Genomic DNA, 25,603 nt, shown 5'->3' with positions numbered 1-25,603 from the left:
GTTCCCCATAAGTAGAAAGAGTGTTGCTGTAATATCTGGTATATTTCCTTAAATACGTTTACTTGTACTTTTCCTTTAGGTTTGGATGGATCCACCCTCATTATTGTGGATCTTAAAATATGAAGAGATTCTGAAAAATTATTTTTTTTCCTGTTAATATTTTGTATATTTACAGTACTTGTGTACTGATTGAATGTACTCTCTTCTATTTCTTTCAAGATTTGTTCTTGTAATTATTGTAAATTGGCATAAATATAAAATGATATAGAGAAGATGTATTCAAAGTCAAAGGACCATGAGTGGAATGCTTTACTGGAGGAGATTAAGAATGAGGCAGTACTACAGCAATTTAGGAAGCAGTTAAAAGCATACTTATTTAGGAAAACATTTAACAAGATTGCTGACTTGATAACTTTCAAAGGATCGTGTGTTATGTTGTATTATAAGTGATATATGTATTCTATTTATTTATGAAGAGTTTTAGATTTGTTTGTTTTATTAAATTGCAATTTGTTTTGTTTAATTTCTAATCCACCAAGAATATCGGGTTATGTGGGTATAAATCTATTAAATAAATACCTTCTCAAGTTCCATCACATCCTTTATGACATAGGGAAAACAGGAATATACACAATACTTCAGGTGTTGTGGAAAGAGTCTGTTAGTGGACCCTTGGGCCGGCTGACTGGAGACGAACTCCAGTAGATGGTAAGGAGCCGGGAGGCGGAATAAGGCTGGAGCGGATTTATGAAGTCTTCGACCTGGAAACCCCCAGGAGGAGCCCGTAGGGGTCCGGGTCGCTGGGACTTAGGAGATCCGGGAGAAGTCCGAAGGTCGAGGCTGGCTGAAGACAGGAGATTCTTGAAGAAGTCCGAGGGTCGAGGCTGGCTGAAGACAAGGAGAATCGTGAAGAAGTCCGAGGGTCGAGGCTGGCTGAAGACAAGGAGAATCGTGAAGAAGTCCGAGGGTCGAGGCTGGCTGAAGACAAGACAGGTTGCTCGAAAAGCTGGAGCGGAACCACGGAGCGGAGGCTGGAACAGGCAGGGTCAGGCAAGGCAGGAACAGGAAGGGAGCTCGGCAGGGCTGGAACAAGCAGGAACCAGAGCTGGAAGCAAGGCACGGCTGGAACGAGCAGGAACCAAAGCTGGAAGCAAGGCACGGCTGGAACAAGCAGGAACCAGAGCTGGAAGCAAGGCACGGCTGGAATAAACAGGAACCAGAGCTGGAAGCAACTAAGCACTCACAGGAGCGACCTCGTTGCAAGGCAAGGTAGGAGAGTCAGACGCCGGTTTAAATAGCTAGCCGGCGTCTGACGTCAGGAGAGGGGCGGTTCAGCACTTCCGGGTGCTGGTTCTTGAAAAGGGGTTCCCTCGCGCGCGCATTCCCTGGCGGAGGGAGGAGTCTGGCTCGGGCCTCGGCGGCGTCTCCACGTGGAGGAGGCTGCTGCCATGCGGTCGGGCAGGCCCCACGGAACGCGGATCGCGGCGGGAGCGGGGGACCCAAAACGCAGGTAAGGACCCGGTCGCTAGCCTAGCGACCGGGACCGCAACATCAGGTGTGGTCACATTAGAGCTCTTTAAAGAGGAATGATAATATCTTCTGATTTGTCATGGACAACTTTCCAAATTATTCCTAACATATGGTTGGCTTTTTTGGCTACTGCTACTCACTGTGCTGATTGTTCAGAATGCGGGCCACAGTAATTCCAAAATCCTTCTCTTGATCTACTTCCAACAATTGATTGGAGATAGCAGAATGTAAATAAATAAAATAGCAGTTTTCCAGCATGGACCCAGTAGCATGTAATGTTTCTCTCAACATGGATCATGCTGCACTTGTCTATATTAAATTCCATTTGCCATTTGTATGCCCAAATTCCCAATCTTTCTAGATCCTCCTGCAAGTTTACACAAGCAGCTTATGCTTTAACTACCTTAGATAACCCTGGATTCAGTTTTTGCGAATATTGCCTTTAGTATCAAAGATGCAGTAATAATGGAGGAGTGTGGTCTTAGTTATGGTTGCTGCATTTTTTCAATCCTTGCCTTTTGCTGTGTTATAATCTGTCAAAGGCTAAATACCAGATGAAACCAATAGTTGTAAGAACCGTAAAGGAAGGGAGTCTGAAGAAAAAGTCCAAGAGGGCATAAAACCATAAAAGATAGATGCCAAAGCAAAACCAAAAAATCAGCCAGTACCATAAGGGGTAGGGAATTTTGAAAAAAAAAACCCTTGAAGTTAGTCAGAGCAGAGGAGGAACTACTCAAAGGTAACAAGAGTGGCCTAGAGCATTGGCATCAGCAGCAGTGGTGCACTGATCAGACCTTTCATGGGGAGAACATCAATGTCACTTGATCCATATGGCAGCTATACTCTGGTAAAAAAAAAAAAAAAATGCTTCACCTTGATTGGTCCTTCATCCTGTCTAGTTCCCTAGATCTCCTGCCTCAGTATCACCCCCATCTGCCTTGTCACACAGGCAAGGATTGGTTGCTATAGTTACCAGTTAGTCCCTACAGCTTTCTCAGTTCATCAGTTTTGAATGGGCCATAGACTTGAACAGGAAGCATAAACAAATGAAATGAACATTTTTCTTTAGATACATGGGCACTCTCCATTTGTTTCGGTGTTGATAAACGAATCAAATATGGTATTTTCATTGCATTTTACCCATTTATTTCAAACAAATACACATTGTTAATATACACTACTTGATCCAAAAATCTCCAAACCCCTTCTCCCCTCTTCTCCTGACTGAAATTCCAGTGCGGAGGCCCAGTTTCTTCCTGTCACCTCCTAGCCCTGGATTCCAGTTACTATCCAGCCCTTTTTTCCATGGTTCTTTTAGATGACGGGGATATTTTAATCTGAAGGATCGAGACGCCCACAAGATGGCCGACTGAGAGGACACGCTGGTGCGAGCTCCTGAGTTTTTTCCTCGTTTGTTCGAATTTTCATGCCGCATACTAAGCGGAAAGCGAGGGTGCGGGGAGGGGAAACCTCCTCTACCCTGCTGGAAGCTTCTCAACCGCGTATCGGGAGTTTCTTTCCGGCGATTCCACCACTTACGCCGAGCGGGCTGGCCCTTGAAGGACCGGAGCAAGAGCATGGTCTGACCCTTCGGGCCGACGAAACTTCTCTGAGCCCCGGCTCGCCCATCAGACCGGCACCATCAGGCCTTGAGCTGGATCGTGAGAGGATTGGAACCACCGACTCCACGGGTGACTTCTCGCAGGGAACCGGAGTGGTTAAGCAAGGAATACCATCTAGAGGACTTTCAATCATGGAGAATGCGACTAGAGCACAGCCCCTACCAGGTAATGGCCGGGGAGAGGATGTGGGAAATGTCGCAGTAATAGGAATCTCAGGCCTGGATAATGGTGCCGGGGAGGCTAGGGGAGGAGAAATGGAGAGCCGTGAAACTCTGGGACTGAACCTATTACTTCAGCCTACCTCTGAGGTGACCTTAACTGCGGTCTGGTCGGCGCTGCAGTCAATTGAGAAGTTAATATTGGGACTCTCAAAAGATGTAACTGAGATTAAAAACCAAACCCTTTCAAATGTGAACCAAATAATGGAGCAAAAGCAAAAGAATGAATCAGTAGAAGCATGTCTGGTAAAATTTGAGAAAATACAGGAAACTGTGATTAAGAAAGAATCTGAGGTTGACAGAAGGTTCGAGAAAATTGAGAATAATTTGAGATCTCACAATTTAAGGTTCACAAATTTTCCTGTTTTGAAGAATGTCTCCCCGGTGGACATATTTTGATTCTATGTTGCTCAGATCTTGAAAGTACTGGAGGAGATAAAACCGGTTATAACAAAAGCATACTATTTACCATATAAAGAAGTGGCCACAGGAAATGCCAGATTTGACTACTCTTCTAGAATCGTCTTTAGAACTGACAGTTTCAAGGAGGAGACCTTTATTGGTCACCTTCGCTTTTCTCATGGACAAAAACAATATATTTAAATATTTCTTCAGGAACCGACAAGCCATGTTCTTTGGACATAAGATTTGGTGTTTTCCCGATCTTGTTAAGAGCACCCAAGATAGGCGAAAGTTCTTTTTGAATATGAGGCCAGAAGTATTACAATTGGGAGCGAGGTTCAAATTACAATTTCCTTGTAAATGTCTTATATTCTTTCGTGATCAGAATTATGTTTTCTTTGATCCACTCCAACTCAGAGATTTCATAGACTCCCATTCTCAAGTTCCCCAGTAATTAAACAACTAGTATGATGGGCATAAGTAAATTTAGTGGTGGTACCTCTCATAAGTCTGTATGTTTAGTATAGTTAAATGAATATTTCCCCAATGTAATGCTCTTTGTTTAGGGGCTCTCCCATATTTCTTTTATTTTATAAAGTGCAATTAGGGGAATATAAAATTTGTTTTTCTCTATTTCGTTTATTTAGAAACAAGAGTTGCTAATATGCACTTTGTATATTGCCATCAAGTGTTAATACTTGTATAAATGAAGATGTATTAAAAATTGCATAAATAAATAATAATAAAAAAAAATCTGAAGGATCCAAAAATTCCACAAAAGAAAAAAATCATTCCCACTCCTTTCTCTAGAGAGGAAGGGTAGACAGAAAACTTCCTCCCAAATAAAAACCACAACACTTCCATAACACTCAAAATTCAATAAGTTCACAGTTACCAGCTACTGGATGTGGCTCAGCAAATTGATCCAATTGCTTCCTACCGTTCCTGGTAAAAGGGTTTTAGCTAATGTCAAGAAAAAATGGGGAACTACAAAATCAGACCCTTCTTGTCCAACTCCAAACCAAAAATGCCACACAGAAACTAGAGGTCATCTGCTAATATGAAGGCAGGAATCAACTTGATGCCTTTTTTGAAACCAATGCTGTTTGGGTTTTAATGGCAGCTCCAAGCAGCAAGCAGGTCACTCCAATGCCTTCTTGAAAATCCTATGCAGTTATATCACTGCAATGAAGTTCATACTCATCATTCCATTTAGCTATCCCTTAGCTAGCTACACACATAGCTTGTCATGCCTGTAAGTCATGCTTCTGCAATCCTTTGCAAGTAAGGATCTTCTGTATTTATTTATCTCATATCTTTTTGAAATCCGTTACTGTTAGCCTTCACCTGGTTTTCCTGGTTTGAAGCCCATTGCTCTAACTACTAGGCCTCCTTCTCAATTTATTTTTTTCTGTTATCTTGTTAAAAAAAAAAATTCACAGCAAGTAACCACATCAACACAAGTAATGGTATATAAAAGTACACCTAGGTTTTGGAATTTTCTGATTATTGCTAAAATGTAGAAAGGTTTGTGGCAACATGGCTATGTAACCAGCAGTTCCTGCAGGCATAAGAGCACCCACAGGCTAAGTGGGCAGCCAAGTAGCAATGCGAGTTCATTTTTCTTGCCCGTACCATAATGCTGGACGTTCCCGAGCAGGAGATACTAAGAAGGTACCGGCTGAGCTCTGAGACCATTATGGCTTTATATGAAGATCTTAAAAATGAAATTTATCCTACGACAGGCAGGTCTCATGAATATCTGTCCTTGTTAAACTCTTTTTCTGAATGCATTTTCTGTCCTCATGCTCTTTTCAAAGCACTGTAGCTGTAGTCGTGAAATGGGGCAGCCCAGATTCTCCAGATTGTGTCAGCCAGGTACGATGAACCATGAGGAGCTGGGTTCAGAATTATGGAAGCAATTTCTACTATTCTCCTAGAAAACTAGTATGCAGGTAATTTCTCTGTGAAAATTACCTAAAGGGGCAAGGCCACAAAGTACCCAAGTCCTTTGCAACTGCTAGAAAAAGAGGTAAAAGAGAGGAGAAGGAGATTGGAAACTACAGACCAATTAGTCTGACTTCAGTCGTGGGAAAATTTAGTGTAGTTTTACTGAAAGAAAAATATAATAGAGTATACAAACCAATGACTTGCTGGATTCAAGGCAGCATGGCTTTACCAGAGGAAGGGCTACTTTAATCGAGTTCAATATGGCAGAAAAGATCACAGCTATAAAGGATACATGAAAAGAACTTCTACTATGTGTACAATCAATAGGACTGTTATTTCAGGCTCTTTCGGCTATATTATACTTAAGTCTTTGTCTTCCTGCATTTTCATCATAGGTCCTTTAAAATATCACTTATCTTTTAATTGGGCCACTTCCCCCATTCCCCCTACACAGATATGTGTTTCAAGTGATTCTTCTTTAGGGGGAAAATGTTTGTATCATCATAAAATATCTGAAAGTAAGAACAAAATGTTAATATTACTGACAGGGCAGAATAGCATAACATAACATACATATCTTCAACCTTTGGCACCTTATACACATTCACTCAAATGCAGTCATGTTTCAGCATGCTGTAGAGGCAAAAACTCACAGTAAAAACTTTTTAAAATATATCCGAAGCAGAAAGCCTGTGAGGGAGTCAGTTGGACCGTTAGATGATCGACGGGTTAAAGGGGCACTTAGAGAAGATAAGGCCATCGCAGAAAGATTAAATGATTTCTTTGCTTCGGTGTTTACTGTAGAGGATGTTGGGGAGGTACCTGTAATGGAGAAGGTTTTCATGGGTAATGATTCAGATGGACTGAATCAAATCACGGTGAACCTAGAAGATGTGGTAGGCCTGATTGACAAACTGAAGAGTAGTAAATCACCTGGACCGGATGGTATACACCCCAGAGTTCTGAAGGAACTAAAAAATGAAATTTCAGATCTATTAGTAAAAATTTGTAACCTATCATTAAAATCATCCTTTGTACCTGAAGATTGGAGGATAGCAAATGTAACCCCAATATTTAAAAAGGGCTCCAGGGGAGATCCGGGAAACTACAGACCGGTTAGCCTGACTTCAGTGCCAGGAAAAATAGTGGAAAGTGTTCTAAACATCAAAATCACAGAACATATAGAAAGACATGTTTAATGGAACAAAGTCAGCATGGCTTTACCCAGGGCAAGTCTTGTCTCACAAATCTGCTTCACTTTTTTGAAGGAGTTAATAAACCCGTGGATAAAGGTGAACCGGTAGATGTAGTATACTTGGATTTTCAGAAGGCGTTTGACAAAGTTCCTCATGAGAGGCTTCTAGGAAAAGTAAAAAGTCATGGGATAGGTGGCGATGTCCTTTCGTGGATTGCAAACTGGCTAAAAGACAGGAAACAGAGAGTAGGATTAAATGGACAATTTTCTCAGTGGAAGGGAGTGGACAGTGGAGTGCCTCAGGGATCTGTATTGGGACCCTTACTTTTCAATATATTTATAAATGATCTGGAAAGAAATACGATGAGTGAGATAATCAAATCTGCAGATGACACAAAATTGTTCAGAGTAGTTAAATCACAAGCAGATTGTGATAAATTGCAAGAAGACCTTGTGAGACTGGAAAATTGGGCATCCAAATGGCAGATGAAATTTAATGTGGATAAGTGCAAGGTGATGCATATAGGGAAAAATAACCCATGCTATAATTACACAATGTTGGGTTCCATATTAGGTGCTACAACCCAAGAAAGAGATCTAGGCGTCATAGTGGATAACACATTGAAATTGTCGGTTCAGTGTGCTGCTGCAGTCAAAAAAGCAAACAGTGTTGGGAATTATTAGAAAGGGAATGGTGAATCAAACGGAAAATGTCACAATGCCTCTGTATCGCTCCATGGTGAGACCACACCTTGAATACTGTGTACAATTCTGGTCGCCGCATCTCTGTTTAAAAAAGGATTGGATAAGTTCTTGGATGAGAAGTCCATTATCTGCTATTAAGTTCACTTAGAGAATAGCCACTCTCATTAGCAATGGTAACATGGAATAGACTTAGTTTTTGGGTACTTGCCAGGTTCTTATGGTCTGGATTGGCCACTGTTGGAAACAGGATGCTGGGCTTGATGGACCCTTGGTCTGACCCAGTATGGCATTTTCTTATGTTCTTATGTTCTTATCTTCCCGGAGCTGAAACAAAGTTATTTCCTCTGAAACTTTTTATATGTAACTAATGATGTAATCCTAGACACAGCTTTATTGTCCACTGAGTTAGTGAATATAATACATTACTATATAGGGATGTGAATCGTACTTCAGACGATTGAAAATATCGGACGATATTTTCAAAATCGTCAGAAATCGGGGTCTCCCCCAAAACTATAGGAAAACCCCATGATATTGATCATGGGGGTTCTCTTATCGTTTTGGAGGAGAGCAGGAAAAACGGCACACAAAAATAACCTCTAAACCCACCCCGACCCTTTAAAACGAATCCCTTAGCTTCCCCCACCTTCCCGACCCCCCCCCCCCAAAAAAAAACAACTTTTTACAGGTACCTGGTGGTCCAGTGGGAGTCCCTGGAGCGATCTCCTGCTCCCGGGCCGTCGGCTGCCACTAATCAAAATGGCGCCGATGGCCCTTTGCCCTTACAATGTGACAGGGTATCCGTGCCATTGGCTGGACCCTGTCACATGGCAGGAGCACTGGATGGCCGGCACCATCTTGTGCTCTTACCATGTCCATGTGACAGGGGCTGACCAATGGCACCGGTAGCCCCTGTGACATAGTAAGGGCAAAGGCTATCGGCGCCGACGGTCCAAGTGCAGGAGGTCACTCCTGGACCCCCGCTGGACTTTTGGCAAGTCTTGTGGGGGTCAGGAGGGTCCTCCAAGACTTGCCAAAAGCCCCTGGTGGTCCACCAGGGGTCTGGGAGCGATCTCCTGCACTCAGGCCATCGGCTGCCAGTAATCAAAATGGCGCCGATAGCCTTTGCCCTTACTATGTCACAGGGGCTACCGGTGCCATTGGTCAGCCCCTGTCACATGGTAGGAGCACAAGATGGCGCCGGCCAGCCCGTGCTCCTACCATGTGACAGGGTCTGGCCAATGGCACGGATACCCTGTCACATGGTAAGGGCAAAAGGCCATTGGCGCCATTTTGATTAGTGGCAGCCGACGGCCGGGAGCAGGAGATCGCTCCAGGGACCCCCACTGGACCACCAGGTACCTGTAAAATGTTTTTTGGGGGGTCGGGGTGGGGTGGGGGAAGCTAAGGTATTAGTTTTAAAGGGTCGGGGTTGGTTTTTTGTTTATCGGCTCGGGCACAGCCGATAAAACCGCAATCGGTCCCGATGAAAAAAAAACCAAATGTGAATCGGAACCGGAATCCGAATCGATTCCGGTTCCGATTCCCATCTCTATTACTATATAGAATCATAATTGCAAAGCTGGTTTAAATTACAGCAGTATAACTGAGTAATTATGTTGCTCCAAACAGTCAGACCACTTGACATAATAAAAAAATGTTCTTAAATAATAGCATCCAATTTTATTTCCATATTTAATTCATACACTTAACAGCTGTATTGCTTGAAGAGGAAAAATGCAAAACTGCTCTCTTAAGTTCAGCCTTGCCTATCAATCTCCACTTCTCCAGTATGGTTGAATTTGCTCTAAAATACAATATTTGAGCTGTTGAAAAGAATGCTTATGTTCCAAACAATGTTGCACTATCTGTGCTTGCGTGTTGCCTGTGGTAATGCAACTTTTATGTTTAGATAATCATGTTTTTATAGGTCTTTTTGTTTCACCCACATAAATTATAGGATATAGACATTCAATAGCAGATATCACCAAAGATGACTTGCAATCTGTGTTCTGATGTAATTGGTTTAACTTGTGCACACACGGATGTTGCCAATAATGTGCAGATACTGTCTGACAACACATAGAATACTCTGCACATGCTCAATGACCTACATATCCTAAATTATTAAATGTCATAACCAGTGATTTATTATGTAACGTGGTCTGATTGTTTAGAGCAATAGAAATTAGGAGGAGGGGTTAAGTGTTTTGAAACTGGTGATAGCCAATTGAGAAGCACATGTTGGTGTTTCTGCTCCCACTTGACTGAACTCCAAAGCTGTTATTGCTTGCCTTGTTTTTTATATTTAATAATTCTGTAACTTCTGTTTGTTTATAAACATTTTCTTAAACTGGTAGCTATTTTTTTGCACTAAATTTTCTGATTTCATGCTAGCTTGCTTCTTTGCTAATCTGAAGAAGTGTTCAGATTTTTCTAATCTTGGGCTGCTTTGCATTTTAATTATTCACTGAGTGATTAGAAATATTGTGCATATCTCCCAGTTCAATATTAAGTAAGTATGTTTAGAAAAGGAAGGGGTGCTTTCTGTATAGAATCTATTTTCAGGGGAAAAAAAGTTTTGTTGTCTTTAGGAATCCTTGCATTCTTGTGGGAAAAACCTTTCCAGTATTATTTAAGAAAGTTAGTTTTGGATTTAAAGTGCCCTGACACTTAAAAGCCTTCTCACTCTACCCCATCTCCCCTCCACCCCTGATCTTGTTTTTCTCATATAGCCTTAGGGCACATGTGAAGAGTAATTAAAACTGAATGGTAAACAAAGTATTTAGAAACTCCTTAACACAATAAGGGTGCTCTGTAGTAAAATAAATGTACAAATGGCTGCTATTCTGTGTAACAGTAGCAGTGCTTTGCTCTTAAGACAGACCATCTGGAAGCTTATGGCTTGTCCCATTTGTCTTCAGCTGTCTGCAATTAAAAAGGAGTTGACGCAACTGAAAGAGGGATTATCTAGGTTTACAAAAAACTTCCACAACTATGCGGCATTCAGAATATTTATTTATTTATTTGCAGGTTTTTAATATACCGACCATCATCAGAGATATCATGCCAGTTTACAATAAACTAGGTAGAACGAAGTGGGAAGATATCAGTTACAAAAAACAGGGGTCAAAAACTGGGTGTGCGACGGAGGAGGCGCACAGGAGGGGTGGAAGGAGGCAGGAAGATAGAAGCACTTACTACAATGGTACAGAGAAGATATCCAACAGCCGACATAGCCTCAGAGCATCCAAGAAAGCTGCTGTGTGTCTACGTGCTGCTAGAGTAATAAATGTTAACAGGCAGTCAAATTATTTACAGGAAATAAATTCTATGTTTAACATGGGCGGTAGCTTGATATGTAATAATGCAGCATAAGATTTAGAACAGTATATCATCAAGCATAGAATCAGGAGTGAACAGTTCAATGTTCGTAACTGCAGCAGGATATGCGAGTCCAGTCGAGTACAGAAATTTGAGAGTCCAATATTTGAAAGACCGGGTTCGCAAGTCTAATATCTGTATGAGTTCTGGATTAGAAATGCCAATGACAAGGTTATCTGTGCAACATATTATCTACATGTGAGTTCTGTTTTAGGGTGGTACATGGCAAAGGTTACGGGAAGGCTTGTTGAAATAGCCAAGTTTTTATCCTAGTCCTAAATTTTTTTGCGCACTGCTCGAGTCTGATTTCAGGTGGCAGAGTATTCCAGGCATAAGGTCCAGCAACAGTGAATGCTCGTTCCTTGGTGGATTTGAGGTAGATCTGTTTGAGGTGGGATGTGTAGGGTACCTTCATAGGAGGCTCTGGTGAGTCTATTCATTTCGTGGAAGCAGATTTTGTCTTTCATCCATTGTATGTCTTGGTTGTAGAGGGTTTTGTGTAATAAAGTGAGTGTCTTGAAAATTATGCATTGATGGATAGGGAGCCAGTGTAGGCTTTTGAGTATGGGGGTGAAGTGGTCGAATTTGTGGGAGTTAGTGAGGATTCTCGCTGCTGAGTTTTGCAGTAGTTGGAGGGGTTTGAGTGTGGCTTTGGGAAGGCCCAGAAGGAAAGAGTTACAGTAGTCAATTTTGGACATAATTGTAGCTTGTAGGACTGCCGAAGGTCACTGAGATGGAGGAGGGGTCTAAGTTTTTTTTAGTGTATTGAGTTTAAAGAAGCAATCTTTCATGATTGCCCCAATGAATTTTTGTAGATTAAGGTGATCGTCAATAATGACACCTAGATCTCTGGCAGCAGGCGTGAAAGTTGTGTTGGCGAAGGGGACTGTCTTGGAAAGGATAGGGGGAGTGATTATAAGCAGCTCAGTTTTAGCTGTATTGAGTGCGAGGTGTAGTGACGTAAGGAGAATGTTGATGGATGAAAGTACGTTTTCCCATCTTTGGATAGTGGAGGTCAGGGAGTCTGAAAGGGGGATGAGAATTTGAACATCGTCAGCATATATGTAATGAGTGAGGTTCAGGTTGGAGAGGAGTTGGCAGAGGGGGAGTAGATAGATGTTGAACAGGGTGGACGATAGTGAGGATCCTTGTGGAACGCCTCTGGAAAGGTGGATGGGTTTGGATTCATAGTCATCGATTCTTACTTTGTAGATTCGGTTGTTGAGGTAGGAATTGAACCATTGGAGGGGGGTGCCATTGATTCCAATCTCGCTGAGGCATGCTAGGAGTATGTTATGGTTAATCGTGTCAAAGGCTGCTGAGATGTCTAGAAGTGCCAATAGCTAGGAATGACATTTGTCAAATCCTCTTCGAATGGTGTCAGAGAGTGTCAGTAGGAGGGTTTCAGTGTTATATAGCTTTCGGAAACCGAATTGGGATGGGAAGAGGATATTGTGTTTTTCGAGGTGGTCAGAAAGTTGAGAGTTAATGGTTTTTTCGAGTACTTTTGCTAGAAAAGGGAGGTTAGAGATGGGTCGGAAATTGGTGAGGTCATTGGGGTCAAGGGTGGGTTTTTTGAGAAGGGGTTTGACAGTGGCTTGCTTGAGAGGATCGGGGATGATTCCTGTTGAAAGTGAGGAGTTTATGAACTTAGCAATGTGTTTCACAATGCATTTGGGGATCATTAGTAAGGCTTTGGTAGGAAGCGTGTCAGAAGGGTGCTTGGTGGGTCTCATTTTTTTTAGGATATTTTCTATTTCTGTTGATGCTGTCATTTCGATGGAACTGAGTGTAGTCAGTGTAGGGTAAGGAAGAGGAGTCAGTGGTGGGGATGAGGTGGGAAAGCGCTGCACTAGTTTTGAGATTTTATCATTGAAGTGCTGGGCAAGTTTATCACATTTGTTTTGAGTGTCTGAGTCTATAGAATCGTTAGAAGGAGGTTTGGTGAGTTCAGCCACGTAGGAATAAAGCGCTTTAGGATTGAATTGTAGATCGTGTATTCTTTTGGCATAAAAGTCTTTTTTGGCTTTGAGGATGTCGGTCCGATAATTGTGAAGGGCTGTTTTGTATTTTGCTAGGAGGGAGGGGGATGGGTCTTGGCACCATTTCTTTTCAAGGTGTCTGAGGGAATGTTTGAGGGTTTTGAGATTGGTGTTGTACCAAGGTTTTTTTGTGTTTGTGGAGGGGCTAATTGTTTTGGTGATGAGGGGGCATAGGGAATCTGCCACGGTGGAGGTGATCTCATTCCATGATGCGAGGGCCGTGTTTGTGTCTGTGCAGTCGAGTTTTTCAAGGTTGCTGGAGAGAGATAAGCTGAGGTCATCACTGCTCATGATTTCCTGAATTTAAAGGTTTTTTTAGTGGGGGGGTTGGGATGATTACAGTTCATTCTGAGGGGGGTTGTGAGAAGTGAGTGGTCAGACCATGGTATGTGTGTGCATGTGGGGGGAGTGTTGTGTTGGATTTGTGAGTTGATGAAAATTAAATCAAGAGTGTGGCCGGCTTTGTGTATGGGAGTGTTAACTATTTGTGAGAATCCCATGGCAGTGAGGGCGAATAGGAAGGCCTTGCATGAGGGTGTGCAGGTGCTGGCATCTACATGAAGGTTGAAATCCTCAAGGATGATAGCGGGGCTATCCAGATTAATGGATTGCATTAGAAATTCCATGAGGGGTGAAGGGTTGTTGTCGAGGTCACCAGGGGGAGCGTAAATTAGACAGATTTGAAGGGAGGAGGACTTGAATAGTCCGACTTCGATTTTTGGTAAGTTGGTGGTGGAAAGTGATAAAAATGTCAGTTCTTTCTTGGTTGCCAGGAGGAGGCCTCCTCTTCTTCTTTTAGGACAGGGTAGTGAGAAGATGTCGTAGCTGTGTGTTGGTAATTGATTAATAAGGACAGTGTCAGTTTCTTTTAGCCATGTTTCGGTGAGGGCAAGTATGTCAGGATTAGAGTCAAGTAGGATGTCATTGATGTTAGGCATCTTTTTGGTGATAGATTGTGAGTTGCATAGTAATAGAATGAATGTTGTGAGGCTAAGAAGTTGTGTGAGAGGGGACAGTATGATGGGGAGAAGGTTGCGGTGTTGGGGGGAGGGAGGGTTGTTTGCTGGTTTCTTGTGGTGCCATTGGTGGATGATAGGGAAGGGCTGACCAGCATCATGGTTGGGATGATGGAGCAGGGTGTATGAGAGGAGGGATGTGGTGAGTTGGGAAGTAACGTGATGCAGGGTAGCGCAGAGCTGGGGCGGCAGGTCTCTGAATGAGGAGTGGTCAGTTAGCGATGCAAGGGTCAGGTAATGCAGTGGTGAGATGACTAATCTGGTAGTCTGTAGGAGAGGGGAGGAGAGGGGGGGGAAGGGAGTGGCACAGGTTTTGCTGAGATGGAGGGAGGAGAGGTATACGCTTGATGCGTATGCGTTTCAGAAGGGTAAGGGGATGTGGGAAGGGGGGGAACTGAGGACAGCTGGGGTGGTAGGGCACGATTGGTGAAGCCTCTTACCCCGATGAGTATGCTCCCATCGCGCGGGCCTTGGGGTGTCAGTTCATGTGATGTGGGATCGGTCGAGTGTTGGGGCGGTAGAGTCTTTGTTTGCGGGGTGGCCAGGGGTGGTAGAGTCTTTGTTTGTGGGGTGGACAGAAACTGTAAAGCATCCGGGGGGGCCGCAGGAATGGGCCTGTTGTGGTGGCAAGTCTGTGTTGTGATGGTGTTGTAGGTCGCAGTGGTCGTAGTGTTTGAGGACCTCCACTGACCCCGATGGGTCTCTGCCGGCCGCGGTGGAGGGGATGATACAGGGCCGATCGTTGTAGGTCAGAGTGGTTGAGTAGGGATGCAATGGGGAGCACACAGGGGCGCACTAAGGGGCCTGCCCCTTAGTCGCACTCCTTCTGCGCGTGATGCCCGGAGCGCAGCGCCTGGAGGTGGGTTCGGCGAATTTAAGTCCTACCCAATCACTTGCTGACATCTTTGGGGGGGCAGTCCACGTTTCAGGCCTCGGTCTGGCCTTGGGCTGCATTGCAGGCAGCGTTGCAGGCCTTGGTTTGGCGTCAAGGGGGGACCGGGAGGTGGACTGCTGTCGCGGGCCTCCACTGACCCCGATGGGTCTCCGCCGGCCGCAGTGGAGGGGACGAAGCAGGGCCGATCGCGATGCGCTGGAGGAAGAGGGCACCTAGAGGTGGGTTCGGTGAATTTATGTCCTACCCGGTCGCTTGCCGACGTCGTCGGGGGGGCGGTCCGCGTTTCAGGCCTCGATCTGGCCTCGGGCCGTGTTGCAGGCCTCGGTTTGGCATCGAGGGGGGACCGGGAGGTGGACTGCTGTTCGGGCCTCCACTCCCACTCCCACAGATGATTTGGAAACCCATGACTGCATGGATAATAGTGGGTTCTGGAAGGGTAACATCTGTGACCAGGAGACATCTACCTTCCCAAATGATACCCATACAAAACAGCTTTTCACCAATGGAAAATGATTGCACTCCAATAATGGAAATGGAAGTGTTATCTGAAAAGAGAGAGACTGAAGGCATGCTGAAAACACGTAATGCCATCGAGCATTGCTGCAGAATGCTCCCATCTGCTGGGAGACAATTTCAGCAGAGTCCAACAGAAACCACAAAATGCTACCAAAAGCCCTAACAGAAAACGTCTTCTGCTGTGGGACTCTTTCATCAGAAAAGCTTAACTGGTGGGACTCAGTTTGAGGGACACAAAATACTAGTAAAATGCCTTCCAGGATCCTCAGCTCGCAGAAATACAAACCAAACTGTCAATATCATTAAGGAAGAAAGTAAAGAATTTAAAACTGGTGTATCCTGGACGTTCCATCAATAAAAATTGCTCACCTTGAAATCACAAGGGAGAGAGCATTTTAGGTGGCTGGACCATTATCCTGGAATTCTTTACCAGACCAGTTTAGGCTCACAGAATGTCATAGTCCTTATTAGGGATGTGAATCGTTTTTTGATGATTTAAAATATCGTCCGATATATTTTAAATTGTCAAAAATCGTTAGAGGCGATATATAATAGGAATTCCCCCGATTTATCGTCAAAAATCGTAAATCGGGGGAAGGTGGAGGGGAAGGGGGAGGGCGGGAAAACTGGCACACTAAAACAACTCTAAAACCCACCCCGACCCTTTAAAATAAATCCCCCACCCTCCCGAACCCCCCCAAAATGTCTCAAATTACCTGGGGTCCAGTGGGGGGGTCCCGCTGTGATCTTCCACTCTCGGGCCACGGGTGCGTTGATAGAAATGGCGCCGGCACTACCTTTGTTGCCGTACAGCCGGCGCCATTTTGCAAAATGGCGCCGGCCATATGGCCATTTTGCAATACGGCAACACAATTCGAGTGCAGGAGGTCGTTCCCGGACCCCCGCTGGACTTTTGGCAAGTCTTGTGGGGGTTAGGAGGCCCCCCCAAGCTGGCCAAAAGTCCCTGGGGGTCCAGCGGGGGTCCGGGAGCGATCTCCTACGCTAGTGACGTCGGGGGACAGGAACCAAAATGGCGCCGGCGCTACCTTTGCCCTGTCATATGACAGATACTAAATCCTGGCAAATTATTCAGATATCACAAACCAATTAACAACTAATAAATATATTGTGACATTACTCCAATTTTTAAATCTTTATTAGTGAAAAATATCAAAAACACATCCCACATTTAATCCATAATACCCCACACAATAGATATTATATTCTAATAAAAACCTATTTCATCATACTCATCCATACATCCTACATATCACTCATACAAAAATCATTCATCCTCTTATAAAACAATTTTCAAACTTTCAAGTTAAACATCAAATACAGATTCTTCTTAACAATTATCCAATTGTAGATACAAATTGTTTTCCAAGCAGAAAGAGTCACATTGCACATGTATTTCTGCGTTACTACAATGCCATTCCTCTTGATCTCTCTTTAATTCTCTCTACATGTTTCGCCTTCCCTCAGGCTTCTTCAGGAGAGCTTATTCAAACAGTCTCCCACTGCTCATATATCCAACATCTATCCACAGGGCGTTCTAAAATATTTTAACAAAATTCATAATTTTATCATTTTAATTAGATACATTTTACTTAAATTAACACTTATGAAAAATTTTTTCAACATGCTATTATACCTGCACGTCCCAAAGAATTTACCCAGACGTACAGCATGGCACATCCCCGACTCTTTTCATAGCGTCTCAATCATTTCAAATGCATGGAACGCCACATCTCAAATGCATTTAAACTAAGGGGTGGAGACAACTTGAGTTGAACAACTTTGATTGGTGTAGCCCGGTTTAAAAGGACGGAAGAAGAGGGATGATTTAATTCCGTTTGATTCACTCGATGGCAGCGTTTACTCTGATATAAGGTGTCGGTGTTTGTTTGTTTTGAAATTGGAAAGGTTCTTTGTTTGTCATGCACGTTGGTACTTTCTTGAAGAAAAGTTCACGCATTTTGATTTTTCTTGAATTGTCTTATTTTAGTTTAAACGCATTTGAGATGTGGTGTTCCATGCATTTGAAATGATTGAGACGCTATGAAAAGAGTCGGGGATGTGCCATGCTGTACGTCTGGGTAAATTCTTTGGGACGTGCAGGTATAATAGCATGTTGAAAAAATTTTTCATAAGTGTTAATTTAAGTAAAATGTATCTAATTAAAATGATAAAATTATGAATTTTGTTAAAATATTTTAGAACGCCCTGTGGATAGATGTTGGATATATGAGCAGTGGGAGACTGTTTGAATAAGCTCTCCTGAAGAAGCTTGAGGGAAGGCGAAACATGTAGAGAGAATTAAAGAGAGATCAAGAGGAATGGCGTTGTAGTAACGCAGAAATACATGTGCAATGTGACTCTTTCTGCTTGGAAAACAATTTGTATCTACAATTGGATAATTGTTAAGAAGAATCTGTATTTGATGTTTAACTTGAAAGTTTGAAAATTGTTTTATAAGAGGATGAATGATTTTTGTATGAGTGATATGTAGGATGTATGGATGAGTATGATGAAATAGGTTTTTATTAGAATATAATATCTATTGTGTGGGGTATTATGGATTAAATGTGGGATGTGTTTTTGATATTTTTCACTAATAAAGATTTAAAAATTGGAGTAATGTCACAATATATTTATTAGCTGTCATATGACAGGGCAAAGGTAGCACCGGTGCCATTTCTATCAACGCACCCATGGCCCGAGAGTGAAACATCACACCGGGACCCCCCCACTGGACCCCAGGTAATTTAAGACATTTTGGGGGGGGGTTCGGGAGGGTGGGGGATTTATTTTAAAGGGTCGGGGTGGGTTTTAGGGTTGTTTTAGTGTGCCCGAGAGTGGAAGATCACACCGGGACCCCCCCCCCACTGGACCCTAGGTAATTTAAGACATTTTGGAGGGGTTCGGGAGGGTGGGGGATTTATTTTAAAGGGTCAGGGTGGGTTTTAGGGTTGTTTTAGTGTGCCGGTTTTCCCGCCCTCCCCCGATTTACAATTTACACGATATTTAAAAAAACAAAACTGCGACGATCCGATTCCCTCCCCCCCCCAGCCGAAATTGATCGTTAAGACGATCGATCACACGATTCACATCTCTAGTCCTTATAAGAACCTGAAAACCTTTTTGTTTAGTGCAAACTAGATATCTAACAAAAGAGCAAACACCTCACTAATCACAGTAGAGAACTAAAAAAAGAGGTGTAAAACAAAAATCTAATATAAAGTATTATAGAAGAATATCAGAGAGAAATGTGTACTAAATAGAATAAATCTGCTGCCTTTCGCCCACAATGGGCCCCAGGCAGTTGTCAGACACCAGCACTAAGATTTCACGACATCTACCAATCCTATTAATCCAATTTTATAAATATGTTTTATGTCCCTGTATATATGTAACCAAATAAGTGAATGAAAATTTCAAAATTTGGACATATCTGAAAACCTGTGCCTTAGACGAGTTGAAACTCACCTACCCTTATCTGCTTTTCTCAACATGGCCAGTGTTTCGATAGCGTGCAGCTGTTTTCATTAGGGTTCAAAACATGTTTAATGAATAGGGTTAGGACGGAGCGCAATCTGCCCTAAAAAAAATGTTGGCACATACTCTAATGTATAATATAATACTTTTATTGGATTTTTGTTTTGCATCTCTTTTTTGGTTTTCATCTTTTTTGTTTACACAGACGTTTGATAATTGCACACATATATCCATTCCAAGCTTAAATTGCCTCAGAAGAGTGGTTTGTTATTCCAATACCAGTTATGCTTGTTTTTGTCTTAAGTTTTCTTTTTAGTTTGTATTACAGTTTTATGAATGTTACTTGTACTCCACCTTGAACTCATGTGCTGTGATGAGGTGGATAACACATTTTAATAAATTCAAATTCAAATGTTATCATCCATCTGGGGACCAATGACTTCTCTAGAAACAGGAGCCAAGAAAGTATCAGAGATTATGAGAATCTGGGGAAGCAGCCTGGGCACATGGCACAGACTATTTATTGCCTTTTCAGTATTTCATGGAAAGGGAAGGGAAAGGTTAGGCCATATAGTCTGCTTCAATACGTGGCTCAAAATCTAGTATAAAGATAAAGGAATTGGATACATTGTAGGTTGGGGCAGCTTATGGCATAATACAAGTCTATAGAGTAAGGCCTGCATCTTTCTGTAGTGAGAAAAAGGATCCGGTGTGGATAACTTTGAAACATGCGTGCACATGCCCATGTTCACATGTATATGAACATGCAAAAATTTACTCCTGAACTATATAACCCATGCATATATTATATATGCAAGTGATAAAATACATGTAAATGCACCCTGAAACGTGCACGTGCATATAAAAAAAAAAAAAAAATCTGTGCAAATACATATTGCCCTTATCCAGTTAAATTCTGATTTATCCAGCTAATTAGCAATAAAACCGCTACTATCTTGGTTCAGCAGGCTGGAGTCAAGGAGCACTCCCACAGAAGCAACAAGGGGCTGCAGGGCAGGACTGAAGATCTTCTGCTAACCAGCCCCCTCCCCTGCAGGTTGAGCCCTTGGGTTTTGAGAGCTGTTAGGACTGGTCTTCTGCAAAACATCATGGCTGGAGCAGGCATGGACTGGGAGCTGTAGTACAGGCTAGGAGCTGAAGTCAGGCACAGGCTGGGAGTAGGGTCCAGGTTCTGAGTGGGAGTTGAATCTAGAAACTGGCTGGGAGCTGGACCCAGGCACTGATGGTAAGGCTGGTACTGAGGACATGCAGGGGCTGGTTATAGGCAGGGCTGAATGCAAGACTGGTACTGAGGACAGACAGGGGCTGGATAAGGCAGGGCTTGAACCAAGGATAAGGGCAAGACCTTGTAAATAGACAAGGGACTGAACTGGATTGGGCAGGACAAGGACAGGACTGGACAAGGAGGATAGTAAAGCCCAACAGGGTATGAAAGTGGGCAAGGTAATCCTAGTAGGCCTGAAGGCCGCATGGCAGGATAGGTAGGCCCAGAACCCCACTGAACAATGCAAGAGAGCCAAGAAGGCTGCAAAGCAAGGCAGGAAGCCAAGATAGGCTCAAAGCAAGGTAGAAGGCCAAGGTAGGCCACAAGGCAAGGCAGGAGGTCTGTGTAGGTGATAAAGCAAATCAGAAGGACTTGATAGGCTGCAAAGCAAGGTAGAATAGCAAGACAAGGCTGGCCATGCCAAGGAGATGAGGTGACCCACATGAAGAGGCACAGAGGGAATGGACAAACTGGGTTAAGTAGGGCTGGTTTTGAGATTATCAGATGATCAGCAAAGAGGTAACTTGTGCAGTTAGAAGTGCTCGCTAAGGACCATTGGTGGAGGGGAGACTGTGTAGCAAATAGAGCAAAATTATTATTCCTCCAATTGATTCAATACAGTTAAATTTAACAGAAATTTTGGAAACCTCCCAGAAAGATCATATTATCCCTGCTACTTTAGTGGTCTCATTCCTGCTTGAGGCAGATAAAGAATGGACTCTAAAAATGTTTTTCCGACATAGATCAGAGAATTTTCTGGGTCTTAAGGTAAATATTTTTCCTGACCTTTCGAAGGCCACTCAAAAAAGAAGAAAGCAGTTTTTGTTATTAAGACCCACAGTTTTGGAAATTGGTGCCATGTGTTTGCTTAAATTCCCCTGCAAATGCTTAATCAAATATCAAGGATTATCATATGTTTTTTTCCAACCTAACCAGCTTACAGCTTTTCTTGTGGGTAAAAATTCCTTACCAGGAAGTTCCTCTCCTATTGAACGAGAGTAAAGTATGATATATATAGTCCGTCAATAGAAAATAACATACTTAAATATTAATATGAAAGCTTCTTTTTTCCTTTTAAGATGTAAGTTGTAAGATGCAATTTTAATTTTCCTCAGGTTTAAATCTTGAGATCTCTGATTGTGGACTTTGATTTGAGATACTAACAGTTTAAGATGTATAAATTCCTAGTATTAACATATATATGTTAGTATTAATTATTATGATGATGTATCGCTGTTTTCAAACAAGAATTGTTTTTCTTAAATATAAATTGTTTAAATTCAATAAAATATAAATATAAAAAAGAAAAACATATAGTAAGAAAATAAAAAATGAAATGAAACAGTTTTTTCTTAGGCACACCCCTGCATGAACATCTGCTGCATGGTTGTCTTTCCTAAGCAATAAGCTTACAAGCAAGTTCTCTACATTGCACTGACATGATTTCAGAAATACCTTTCACCCTTACCAGACCTCATCCTACAGGTTGGGATATCTGTTTCTGATTGTTAACTGGCACATAAGTGAAATACACCAGAATTTCTATATCTTACTTACATGTAAACTCACCAACTGGATGTATGTTTTCAGGGTTGGCTTATTCGGTCCAGGTTTTGAAATATTTAATGTGTGTCCTTTTTTTAAAGAACGTGTGAATTACAAATTGAGGAAATCTATGCATCAAAACCAAGATTGGATTAATCCTTTAGAGAACCTTAGCCCATCCAACTCACAAGCTCTTGTTTCATTTGCTCAGATGGTCCAAGATATGGTGGTTAATCATAGCTTCTCACTTCTGTTATTAATAATAGAATTGGCAGAGAGGAAATACAATGATGCTCACATGTCCACTCACTCTGTCATTGTGCATCCCTTTGGAATGAAAAAAAGTTGCTTTAGGTGTTTGAATAAAACAGGTGGTGCCTTGTAGTATTCTCTCTCATGCTCCTTTGCATAGCTTTGGGAAACTACAGAGAGTGACAGTCAAATTCACAGCAGAATGATTACATTGTACTTTGCTAATGGGTTTTGCACAAGTACTAGGTTACAAATCAAGTCTGCTGATCCTTGCCCAAAGTATTTGAATTCCTGGGAGAAGCTAGATTGCTCTGTCCTATCTGAAGTTCCTGTTTGTGTGATAAGTGTGCCTTGAAGTGCACTTATCACAAAGGATAGTGGCTGTGGAGAGGGCAATGCTACATGATGCTTCCAAAAACATCATTAAAAGCTGACTTGATAGTCAATACTAGGTTCTAGAGGATTGCAGTTAGATTGTGCAATGATGGATAGACTGTTATGGTGGGAGAGCTGTCTGCAGGAACTGGGACACTAAGACATCCTTCAGAGCATCCACCTGTCATCCCAAAACATTCCAGCTATTTGTGGAGTTCCAGGTTGAATGAATGTATACCAACTAGACAAGGAACTTGAAGCAAGCTATTGCTAGGGCACGTGCATTTGTTTGAAACAATATAGGTAATGTCAGCAACACTGTCTGTGTCATTTCTTTTCATTTTAAAAACAAAATCTTGTGAGTTTTTTGCTATTAGTTTAGTGCACATGAAAACATTAGTCTAGATGCAAAAGAAGGGTCAGAAAACAGCTTTACTTTTATACTATAAAATAAAATTTGTATCATTTATTATGCAAAATGAGGTACATGTATACAAATGTGCTATAGAATTGTCCCAGAATTTCAGCATCTTTGCTGCAGAATTTTCTAATTCTTGCCTCTGAATCTATCCATTAGCTGCCCCAGGAAATTCAGGTGTGAAATTATAGGTAAGAAAGTTTAGAGGAGGAAAGATATTTCACTCCAAAACCTGCTTTTGTACAGTTTCAGAAAATCTAATGTGTGATGAGATATCATACTCTTTGGTTTTAATATTAAGAAGAAAACAAAGGAGCAAGTCCCAGTCCTCCTGAACTGGTTTGCAGACCACCTAGAATTAACATTAGGGCCTACCCTTCTTTTCTTTATGGATTTCTATTTATTTATTTTAAATTTAGCTTACAACTTTTCATTGGTGAGTTCAGTTAAGGGACAGTAGGTATTTTACTATCTCCAGTGAGTGTACAATCTAAGGACCTGATTTTAAAAAGCATTTACTCGAGTAAAACTGGGTATTACTCGAGCAAATGCACTTTACTCAAGTAAGTGGACTTTTGAAAATTGCCATAATATATGCCATTTAATTGTCCATAGGATTTACTCGCGTAAGTGCACTTTACTTGCATAAATGACTTTTAACAATTGCTACAATAGTAGTTACATCTTTGCTTATAACTCCTTTTGAAAATTATCCCCTTAGGGCTGGATTCACTAATACCGCAAGGCATAGTGAATCCTGTGTTAACGGGGGGCAGGGGGGCGAAACCGGGGGGGGGGGGGGGGGGGGGGGGGGGGGGGGGGGGCGGTCCTGTGCTAGCTGGCAGCGATCGCACCGAATAACTACACCATAAAAGGTGTAGTTATTCAGTGAGAAACTGGCAGCGATAAAGGTGCTTACCTTTCGCTGTCGGCGCAGTCTTCATGGCGTCAGCCCCGGTGCCACTCCTCCTCTTCCAGGGCTGACGCCGCCCCAACTCCGCCCCCTTCCCAGGATAACGTCCCTTATCGTGTGGGATCCGCTTAGTAAATGACCCCCTTAGTTTGTACCTGAAGCAATGGAAGGTGAAGGAACTTACTGAAAGTCACAAGGAGCATCAATTGCATTTGAAACCTGACTTCTCTGTTCTAACTCCTCTTGGTAAATGCCTAAATAATAAAGTATCCTACAACATAGGGATATGCATTCATTTTAAATGAATGAGTAAAATGCAACAAATAAGGCCATTTTCAGGTCATATGAATGAAACAAACCAAAAATTTGCCTCAAAAGAAAATACCCCAAATTTTTTGGGTATTATAGCATATGTGAGCTTAAAAAAAAGGGGGGGGGGACCATCCCCAGGGAGCAGCCCAAGGCCAAGACCTAAGTCTGATGCAGGGGTCCAGCCTGAGGCTAGGACGCATTGTTGAGGCCCAGACCTAGGCCTGAGACCTAGGCCCAGGCTCAACATTGGTGCCTGACTGAGACCAGGTCCCGTCAAGGAGGCCCAGGCCTGGGTCTAGGCCTAGATGCTGCGATCTGGCCTGACACCAGGTCCCACCAAGACCCAGGCCTATATCTGAGGCCTGGGCCTAGGCCTGACACAGCAGCCAGGCGAAGGACAGTTCCGTCACTGAAACAGGGGACCTCTGACTTCTTTCTTCTTTTTCTTCTATCCACAAAAAATGACACCATCTAATTTTATTTATTTATTTATTTATTTATTTATTTATTTATTTAACATTTTTCTATACCTACTTTCATGAAAAGGATTCATATCAAACCGGTTTACATGGAACTTAGGGTCTAACTAAATAAATAACCAAATAACAAGTAGGCTAAAGCAAAGTTACATATAACAAGGAGCGTGAACTTGGGGGCTAGAGTAGCCAGGAAGTAGAAAGACAGCAATAAACTAGAAGTTAAATACATATGAGGAATACTGGGACTGGTGTGAGCGTCTCGTCAGTTGGGCTGAGTCTGGATTGACATTTTAGATATTAGGGGAAGGCGTGGAGGAAAAGCCAGGTCTTAAGTTTTCTTCGGAAGGTAAGAAGGCAGGGTTTCAGTCTTAGGTCAATTGGCAGATTGTTCCAAATGACGGGGCCCACTGTGGAGAATGCACGTTCTTTGGTGGAAGTTAGGCGGGTGGATTTAGTTGGTGGGACTTGTAGGGTTCCTTTAGAATTCCTAATGAAAGGGCAAACCACAGTGACATGACTGGGAGAGCCTTCCTCCATACCAGACAGCACCATATTGGTTTAAAATTGAATATTTAAACATCTGTACCCCAGTCCTTCCACCAGCTGTGTCATTTTTCATCAACAGAAAAAAAAAGTTAGAAGACAGTGAAAGGCCTCCAAGCCTAGGCATTATGCCGGGTCGTGGACCTAGCCATTGGCCTTGGTGACAGGACTTGTGCTTGCCTGGATTCCAATGTCAGGCCCAGGCATCATTCTGGGACTCAGCGAAGGACCCAATATTTGGTCGGGCCTTGATGCTGGGCTTGGGCCTAGCCTTTGAGACTGGGACTGAGCCTAGGCCTAGACATGGGCCTTCTCTATGGGACTCAGTCTTTGTGGGGCACTGGGTATTGGGCACAGGCCTGGACCACGGCAACAGGAACCAGCCCTGGGCTAGGTTCCGGCATCAGGTCTGGGTCCCTGCAAACTGTTTGGTTTTTTATATATTTTTTTTTACAGACAAGTTAATAAGCCTCTTTCCATTGACTTCAATGTAAAATGAAAACAACAA

Source organism: Rhinatrema bivittatum, chromosome 1 (genome assembly GCF_901001135.1).
Source record: "Rhinatrema bivittatum chromosome 1, aRhiBiv1.1, whole genome shotgun sequence".
NCBI classification, from domain to species: Eukaryota; Metazoa; Chordata; class Amphibia; order Gymnophiona; family Rhinatrematidae; genus Rhinatrema; species Rhinatrema bivittatum.
This window is presented reverse-complemented; position numbering follows the sequence as displayed.